This window comes from Podarcis filfolensis (assembly GCF_964270895.1).
Source record: "Podarcis filfolensis genome assembly, chromosome: 5".
Classification (NCBI taxonomy): domain Eukaryota; kingdom Metazoa; phylum Chordata; class Lepidosauria; order Squamata; family Lacertidae; genus Podarcis; species Podarcis filfolensis.
The window spans coordinates 84,883,676-84,893,308 of NC_139608.1; positions in this window are offsets into that span (position 1 = coordinate 84,883,676).

Consider the following 9,633-nt stretch of genomic DNA (forward strand, 5'->3'; position numbering starts at 1 on the left):
GAATAGGGGTCTCCTAACAACTCTTGTGAGCTGGATCATAAAGAAGGCTGATCGCCGAAGAATTGATGCTTTTGAATTATGGTGCTGGAGGAGACTCTTGAGAGTCCCATGGACTGCAAGAAGATCAAACCTATCCATTCTTAAGGAAATCAGCCCTGAGTGCTCACTGGAAGGACAGATCCTGAAGCTGAGGCTCCAATACTTTGGCCACCTCATGAGAAGAGAAGACTCCCTGGAAAAGACCCTGATGTTGGGAAAGATGGAGGGCACAAAGAGAAGGGGACAACAGAGGACATGATGGTTGGACAGGGTTCTCAAAGCCACCAGCATGAGTCTGACCAAACTGCGGGAGGCAGTGGAAGACAGGAATGCCTGGCGTGCTCTGGTCCATGGGGTCACGAAGAGTCGGACGTGATTAAACGAATAAACAACAATACAGGGCTGCCTTCCAATTTCTTCTAAAGGTTGGATAGGCTTGGGAGTCGCATAACTCCATACTCCTCCAACATTTCTCTGATGAAATTAGGGACGTCCTAAGGAAAAGCGGGGCATTCCGGGATCAAATCTCTTTCCTCCCCATCTATAGACATCTTTATTGGTTTTTCAGTTAGTTTACAGCCATCCTTTTCATACACGTCAATATTCACAATAAACAATTGGACACAATGAGCATGCCAACGTTTAACATGTATGCATAAACTAAAGAGAAAGTAAATATGTTATTTATCTACTTATTTCGTTGTTACTTTGTTTGCACTGGACTTCCTTCCACCTCTTACTTGGGTCCATGGAATGCTATGTTATATGCCTTTCCAATTGTATCTAATATTCTATTTACCATCTTTTCCACTGTTTCCATTAGTTGTCTTTACAAGAGTCATTCTAGCCCGCCAAAAAATTTAAATCGCCGCAGTAGTCTTCCAGATATTTTTTGAATTTACTCCAATTGTTGTTGAATTTTTTGTACTCTTGGTCTCTTAACTGCCCTGTCAGCTTGTCCATCAACTTCACTTGCCAGTCCCTCTTCATTGGAATTTGGTCTCCTTTCCAGTTTTGTTCTAACAATACTCTCACTGCCGTGGTGGCATACATAAAAAACTTCTTCAGATCTTTGGGAATCTCATCCCCAATGATTCCTAAAAGGAAAGCTTCTGTCTTTTGGGGAAATGATAATTTAAACATCTTTTTTTAACTCATTGTAAATTATATCCATTCCGGGATCAAATCTGAAACCAGGGTAGCTTCTGTAAATCCGGGACTGTCCCTGGAAGATAGGGACACTTGGAGAGTCTTTGAGTGCCTGTTCCAGAACACTGAAAAGAACTATTATAATCTACGATGGCCATTGTGTGCATGAAAAGAGAACCATCTAGGCATGGCAGCTGTGATTAATCTTGAATTGTTCTGTAGAAAGATGAAAGAGGGCACTGGAAGACTTTTCATGAACAGGAAAATTGGTCAAAAGTCTTAATAAGGAAAAATGATTGTATGTAATCACATGATGTTATGACGAGGGCTGATCTGAAGAGCCAAATTATTTTGATTGATTCAGGGTGATGACATTGGGTTGCAACTGTTAAGATTGCTGTGGTCCTTCAATTGGTGAAATGAAATGACATGTGCAATCTGGAAGTGTATTAAAAAAACATTGCTTTGGATGTGGTTCTTTGCACATTTGTATTTCAATAAATCTTTTTCACTTGCAGCTTGCATCCTGTTCTTTTGGTTTTCTGGGATGGCAACCTCCAGCCTAGGAACCCCTTTTTAAAATTTCTGCAACAGGTATGCTGGATCCAGCCCCATTTCTGCTCCCATCACCCTTCATGAGCTGGAGGATCAGCTTCTGAGGACTCAGCTACAGTGGTACCTCAGGTTACATACGCTTCAGGTTACAGACTCCACTAACCCAGAAATTGTGCTTCAGGTTAAGAACTTTGCTTCAGGATGAGAACAGAAATTGTGCTCTGGCGGCGCGGCGGCAGCAGGAGGCCCCATTAGCTAAAGTGGTGCTTCAGGTTAAGAACAGTTTCAGGTTAAGTATGGACCTCCGGAACGAATTAAGTACTTAACCTGAGGTACCACTGTATACAGCTGCAAATAAAACGTTTTAAGTGTGTTGTAAAGTGCATTATACAAATTTGACACTAGATGGCAGTGGTGAGCTATGGCAAATTCAATAAATATTTTCCAAAACTTTTTTTTTAGAAAAGCATTTTCGCAACGTTTTTTATATGTCTAGATCCCGCCTGAAGTGAGGATCCTCCTGTACTTGTGGGTGTTGCATTTTAGAAGTCTGGAAAATCAGGAACTGAAAAATGTAGGGGCTGATATCCACACTCCAATGTACAGAGGGTGATGGCAGGAAAAGCAATGGGTACGTGGGTGGGTGGAAGTAGCACATTCAGTCTCACTGCAGCATCCAGTGTCTACTTAACTTGGAAGATGAGCACACCGAAGATTTCTATGCGTATGATCCTGGGAAAGGGTGGGTGGGAACTGTGTAGGTTTGCCAACATTAAAGGTAAAGGTAAAGGGACCCCTGACCATTAGATCCAGTCGTGACTGACTCTGGGGTTGCGCGCTTATCTCGCTCTATAAGCCGAGGGAGCCGGCATTTGTCCGCAGACAGCTTCCGGGTCATGTGGCCAGCATGACTAAGCCGCTTCTGGCGAACCAGAGCAGCATATGGAAACGCCGTTTACCTTCCCGCCGGAGCGGTACCTATTTATCTACTTGCACTTTGACATGCTTTCGAACTGCTCGGTGGGCAGGAGCTGGGACCGAGCAACGGGAGCTCACCCCGTCGCGGGGATTCGAACCGCCAACCTTCTGATCGGCAAGTCCTAGGCTCTGTGGTTTAACCCACAGCGCCACCCGCGTCCCATGCCAACATTATTAGCCCCTTAATCCAGAGACTGAGGGAGAGTGGCTTGCTTAAAGCCACCTGGCAAAGTCTTAGAATAGGCGAGGCTTGAAGAAGGGGCTTTCAGATGCTTAACTTCCTCTCTGAGCTAACACGCTACACCCCTTTCCCCATATCTTTCTGCTGGGAGCAGTTAAAATGGTTCAGAAGCGGTCACAGTTCAGATTCTGCACTCCTGAGAAATCTGCATTTGGCAGTGCACCCCCACATTCTGTCTCTCCTATGAAATATTGACAGGCAGATAAACAGATGTTGTTGCCATAGTGACCGTAGCAGTAAGGCTGAAAATGGGATCAGGAAGAGGGTGAGTTAAACCGAGGGAATATAATCCTCTCCTGTTTGCAACAAGAAACCGACAGAACTCTTCGACAATTTGTTTCCGCCAGTTCTCGCAAAACATCATTAGCTCAAAGTATCCAATGATTGCCCAATACTTTTGGAAGTTAAACAAAGCAAGATTTATCTTGTAAACCTCTAGCTGCTTTCAGTCATGACTCCAGCACAATCACTTCTGAAAGGGTGGGCCAGGAAAGGATGGTACAATCCTTTAAGATTTTGCAGGTGTTGCTCCTTCCCCCCATAATCAAATATTTAGTTGAATATCACCCTATGGATTTCTTTAGTGTAAAATTGTTCAGATTTATCTGTTCCATTTTCTCAGATGTATGGTAACAGAACGGTTGCCTGCAAACCGTTAGTGAGTCAGATCTGCTAGAGTTAATGTGGGGTGGGGAACCTCTGGCCCTCCAGATTTTGCTAAGACTACAACTCCCATCATCCCTGACCATAGGCCATGCTTGTCTGGGGCTGATAGATGCTGGAGGCCAACTATATACGGAGGGACACAGGTTCCCCATCTCTCACATCCTATTGTTATCTCCTGCTTGGACTACTGCAATGCACTCTACGTGTGACTACCTTTGAAGGTGACCCGGAAACTGCAATTAATCCAGAATGCGGCAGCTAGACTGGTGACTGGGAGTGGCCACCAAAACCACATAACACCGGTCCTGAGAGATCTGCATTGGCTCCCAGTACGTTTCCGAGCACAATTCAAAGTGTTGGTGCTGACCTTTAAAGCCCTAAATGGCCTCGGTCCTGTATACCTGAAGGAACTGAGGTGATTTCACCCCTCCCATTGCAAGAATCTGCTGATTTTCCAGAGAGGAGGGGGCGGATTGTGCTTGCCACTTATTCCGCTCCAGCCTCACTTCAAAGGGGGAGACTGAGTGTTATCTCTGTGTAGATAAGGTCGCTGCAGAAAGCAGCTGTAACACTTAGTGCAGTCCAGCGTCTCCATTTGTATATAGTTTGTATAGTACAGTAGCTGTTAGTGAATAAAAGAAGATATTCTTCAGTGCTGTCGTCCGAGTGATTTATGCTCTGCTATACTCTGCTGTGCACGACTGTCTTCTGGAAGTGAGTTCAGTGCTCACAGCTCTGAGTTGTGAGCCCACAGCACTTAGACCTGTTCCTGCAGAAGAAGGTCTCTGGAAGTGCTACCCCAGCTCGCCTGGGCCAGTCGGGGCTGAAGTGGTTGAGCCCAGTCGGTGGCACTGGCTCAAAGGCGAAGCTGACAGGAACGTCTCCACCCCCATCGTTCTGCCCGGATACTGAGATCCAGCGCCGAGGGCCTTCTGGCGGTTCCCTCATTGCGAGAAGTGAGGTTACAGGGAACCAGACAGAGGGCCTTCTTGGTAGTGGTGCCCACCTTGTGGACCACCCTCCCATCAGATGTCAAGGAAATAAGCAGCTATCTTATTTTTAAAAGACATCTGAAGGCAGCCCTGTTTAGGAAAGTTTTTAATATTTAACGCTGTATTGTTTTTAACACTCGATTGGGAGCTGCCCAGGGTGGCTGGGGAAACTCAGCCAGATGGGTGGGGTATAAATAAAATATTATTATTATTATTATTATTATTATTATTATTATTATTATTATTATTATTATTGTGAGCTGCTCCTTTATGGAGCTTATTGCATAAATAAAATGGTGAGGATCATAAATGGATGTAACACTGAGCCTTTTAACGGTGCCAATTATTCCTGGGAATCCTAATGTTCTATCTAAGGCAACAGTTGTTTTATTTTTATTCAATGGAATGCATATGAAGGAATACAGTCTATGCATTTCCCTTCCTTTTGCTACACACGTACACAATATTTAGGTTGAACTGGGGCAATATGTTTTTTTTACCAGTGCACACAGTATTATCAAATAAGCATATTTATTTCTAGTTCATTTCTATGAGAACTGCAATACACACCGAGGCACTTAGTTGATGCAGGAGCGAAACACCCGAACTCTGCAGTTACGTTGCTGCTTACCCTGAATTAATGCCACCCACATTTTACAGATCTTTCCAAATTATTTCATCGTACCTTAAAATCCATTCAAATGCATTGCCTTGAATTTTTATTTCGGGCAAAAGTCTTTCGCAAATATCACCTGCATTGAATACTGAAACGATCTCTTAGCTGTGAATTATGTTGCATCTCCCCCAAGTGGATGGCTGCAAGCGGTGCAGTTCTGTAGATCTAGTTATCACTGCAGTGATGCTTAAAAAGTGTCATTACAAGAAATGATAGATACTGTGGAGTGGTGGTGGTTATAATCCTTATAAACCATCTCTTCTTCAAACTATGCTATTTCCAAACTATGCTAAAACTGAGTGTCAACCTTATATAACCATAACAGCACATTATGGCCACTGCAAGAGAGAAGTATCTATAGACTTCGAGTAAACCAGAGGTTTGCAACAGCAACAGCAAAAACAAAAAACAAAAAGAGCCCGAAATTAACAGGTCCGTGGCAAAGTACTGTTACATTGCAACAAGAATAAGCAATGATGTCAACAACGGAGTTCAAATTGTAAACATCGAAGGAACGATAATAAACAGTAGCGACACCTGAATTGAATTTTTAAAACTTTAAAAGTCGAAACCTGGTCATAAATATAAGCACCAATTCTGTGAATTGGCCATATTTATACTGTTATTTGTAGCACAATTCTACTTTTAATGTCATATTTTTATAAATTGCTTCCTGGTCACTGACCGTATTAAAGATATTTGATTTTGGGTTTACCTGATATGGTGATAATCTGGTAAACTGGGGAAATTGGGCTCTATCTGCAGATTATTTGTTTTGGTGCTTTTTGCTTTTGGACGGGTGGATTTTCTGCTACTCCTCTTTCCTCATGCACAACTTCCTCAGTGTTCTCACGCCTTTTCTGGTTATGTATGTAACTATTTTCAGCACACTCCTCTGAATGGAGGAGTATGGATAGCTAGCTACCTAGCTCACTATTTCTTTTGATTTCCACAAAACCAGAAAACTGCAGAAGTGTGTGCTGAGAATCTGCAATTGCCAGATTGTGTGATTTGGTACACTTTCTGGGCAGAAAAGAAACTTTCCATTTAAAACAACAGCAACAAGAACCAAGCTGTAGGTGTAACTAGCACACACCTAGCCTGATACTTAATAGACATAATGGTATCAATAAATTAGCACAAAAGGGAATGCCTACTGGATCAAAGTTTTCCCTCATATACAGTACTGCCACAAACTGTTAAGACTATGGGGAGGAGAAAGAGGATGCCGGCCAGGGGTGCAGCTGGGACTGGGTCACACAGGGGCAAGATGGGGATGGGGAAAGAGGGGTTGGGGTAGGTAATACTTACGGGGTGACAGAGGTTGATGAAGGGACAGGTGCCAGTGCAGAGGAAGTCGAGAAGAGCGACCCCTTGCCAGAGCCAGAGAGGCCCTGGCCCCACGAACACGGAGGGTCCTGAGATGTAGGGAACAGCAGGCTGGGCACTCCAGGAAGCAGAGTCAGGCCAGGGCCTGCAGCCCAATTCACTAGCTGACCAGGTGGGGAAGGAGGCAAGTGATTCTTCAGCTGGGGAAGCTGAAAGCAGGTGAGGGTCACCTGCCTCATCAAGCCCAGATACAGCAATCAGCAGCCACCGTATCAGAAGGCAGCAGAGCTGACGTGTTGTGTCTGCTCAGCTGCCCATGTTGAAATTCCGCTCAGTATTGATCCAGTCAACAATGTCTAGGCAACACAATGACCATATATATACATGTAATAGACAATCTTTATAGAATTCCTTCAAATCATAAAAAGGTCAAAATGAAATCTTTAGCCTCAAAGTCTCTGAAAATCTTTAAATGAGGCGAGGTACCAAACTTAGTACGGTGGAAGACAAGCTGTGAAGCTTTGTGTGTTCAACAATGATGTCCAACACTGAACAGTAATTCTGGATATTGACTACTGTTTCGTAGAATTCTTCATCAGCGTGGTGGGTGGATAGAGAATGCTTCATAAACCCATCTTATTTCGAATGAATGTATATAAATGAAAATCTCAAATGCTGTGGAACAGCAGTGACTACATTATTACATGAGGCAATTATATTTCATCTAGCACTGCTTTACTGCTACTGAAGGCAAATGAACATAATGGTCACAAATAAATATATTTGGTTGGCACTGTCCATAAGAAATCCAGTTGCAGCAGACTTAACTTATACTTATAATAAGCCTAAAACCTTAACACTAAGCGTGCTATGTACACCACACCAGAAGGAAGAGAGAAAGAAAAAGTGAAACCCAGGCTCTTTCTGGCCTCTTATTATAGTCAGCATGACCTTGACAGAAGAGATAACCAGTTTAAACCAGCTGTACTCAGCTTCTTAGAAGGAATAACCCAAACATCATGAACCTTCTGCTTGTTTCTTTCACACAGAGAAGCTTCCAGAACCCTCTTGAATTAACTAGAATAGGAAAGATCTCTACACAGCAGATCCATACTTTCTGTACTAAGAAAGGCAAACTGACAGGACCTTGCCTTGGGCCTTCAGCAGTTTCTACTTCAGGTGTGACACTGGGCTTCATCCTGACTTCAGACTTGGATTGACTCAGAACCTCGTTTCCTGACTTTTGGCCTTCAACGTTGGATCTCAGACTGTGGACTTTGTGGGTGCTGATCAACCCTCGGATTTTGGACTTGGTCTTGGCACACTGTCTGTCTGCCAGGGGGTCAGCACATATACTAATTATAGTATGTGCCAATGCAGACTGTTTCTGTCCAATTTAAATGTGAGGAAAGTGGATGAACAGCTAAATAATGCCCAAATTTGGCTAGCATTAAAATGTGGCTCGCATTAAAATGGCCGCTCACTGGGTCTGGCAGTGGGCGGCTTTTGTGGTTTGCCCGTCTTCCTGAAGCCACACTGTTCCACAGTGGCCCCATACAGTGGTACCTCAGGTTAAGTACTTAATTCGTTCCGGAGGTCCATACTTAACCTGAAACTGTTCTTAACCTGAAGCACCACTTTAGCTAATGGGGCCTCCTGCTGCTGCCGCGCCACCGGAGCCCGATTTCTGTTCTCATCCTGAAGCAAAGTTCTTAACCTGAAGCACTATTTCTGGGATAGCGGAGTCTGTAACCTGAAGCGTATGTAACCTAAGGTACCACTGTATTCCCTTTTGACCCTGACTTGCCTCAAACCCCCAGCAAGGGGCTGAGAGGGAGACACGCCCAATGCCTATGCCAAGGTTTCCTGCATCTGAAATTCAATAAAGTTGTGGCCATTTTAATCCCAAAAGATGTTGTCTGACTGATCCCGAAGTCCAGCTCCCAGAAAGCGGGGGGCAGGGCGGGCTGTGCCTGGGTACACAATAATCTGCGCTGTTTAGCATTCTTATTAAAGAGGAAACCGGCTTTCTCTAGAGAACGTGCTCAAAAACGCCATAAATACATCCATAGTGGGTAACTATAAAGCTAAAGGAGATCAAATGATAAAGCACAGATATGAACTCTTTATCTAGCTCTGATTTATGTCTGCTTTCACAGTAAATTCTTTGTGGGCTGCTCACAACCACAAGAGACACACTAGCTCCATCTACTGGTATATAAAAATACAACAACTGATGGGTTTATAATTGTGGTCTGTTATTTAACCTCACTCCTGAATGTCACAGTCATCAGGCTATATGTTTCATTTAGTGAAGACAGGGAGTGTCTGTACAGTAGCAGCAGCCATGGCCAGTTTGGACATGTCTCTCCCCCACCCCCCCAGGACACTTCCTTTTTCAAGGGTGAAATTTCTGTCCAGTTGAATTTTTAAACATTTGCCAAAATGTCCCTGGCTATGCTTTCTGGATGAGACAGAGACATAACTAGTGGTTGAAGACTTGCTTTCCTCTTCTCTTCTCCTGCCCCCATCCTCAGCAATATATCACAGCTTCTATAGCCTGCATATAGTAGGGGTATTTAAAATGAGTCTCATCATAGCGTCCTCTTTTTTGCTCTTCAAAATATGGCAACCCTACACCCACTTTTTCTCTTCAGGAGATCAAGGTGGTGAACAACGTTCTCCTCGCAATGGCCCTGGTGAGGTAGGCTGAGAGACTGTGACTGGTATAAGGTCACCCATCAAGTTTCATGGCTGTGTGAAACTAAACCGGAAGCTTGGGAAAAGATGCATTAAAGATTTATTTGTGATGGTGAGGTTTCAGTGGCCATAGGCTGGGAGCATCAACCCTGCTAGCCTTCTTGTTGTCCCTCTTTACAGCATAGTTGGATGTCCAAGGCTGGTTGAAACTGAGCTCATTGTGGTTGCAGATGTCTGTAAACTTAAAGGATGCAGTCAAGCAGGCCAGTGGAATCTATTCCAATCTGTTAACATGGCATAGCTGTCAA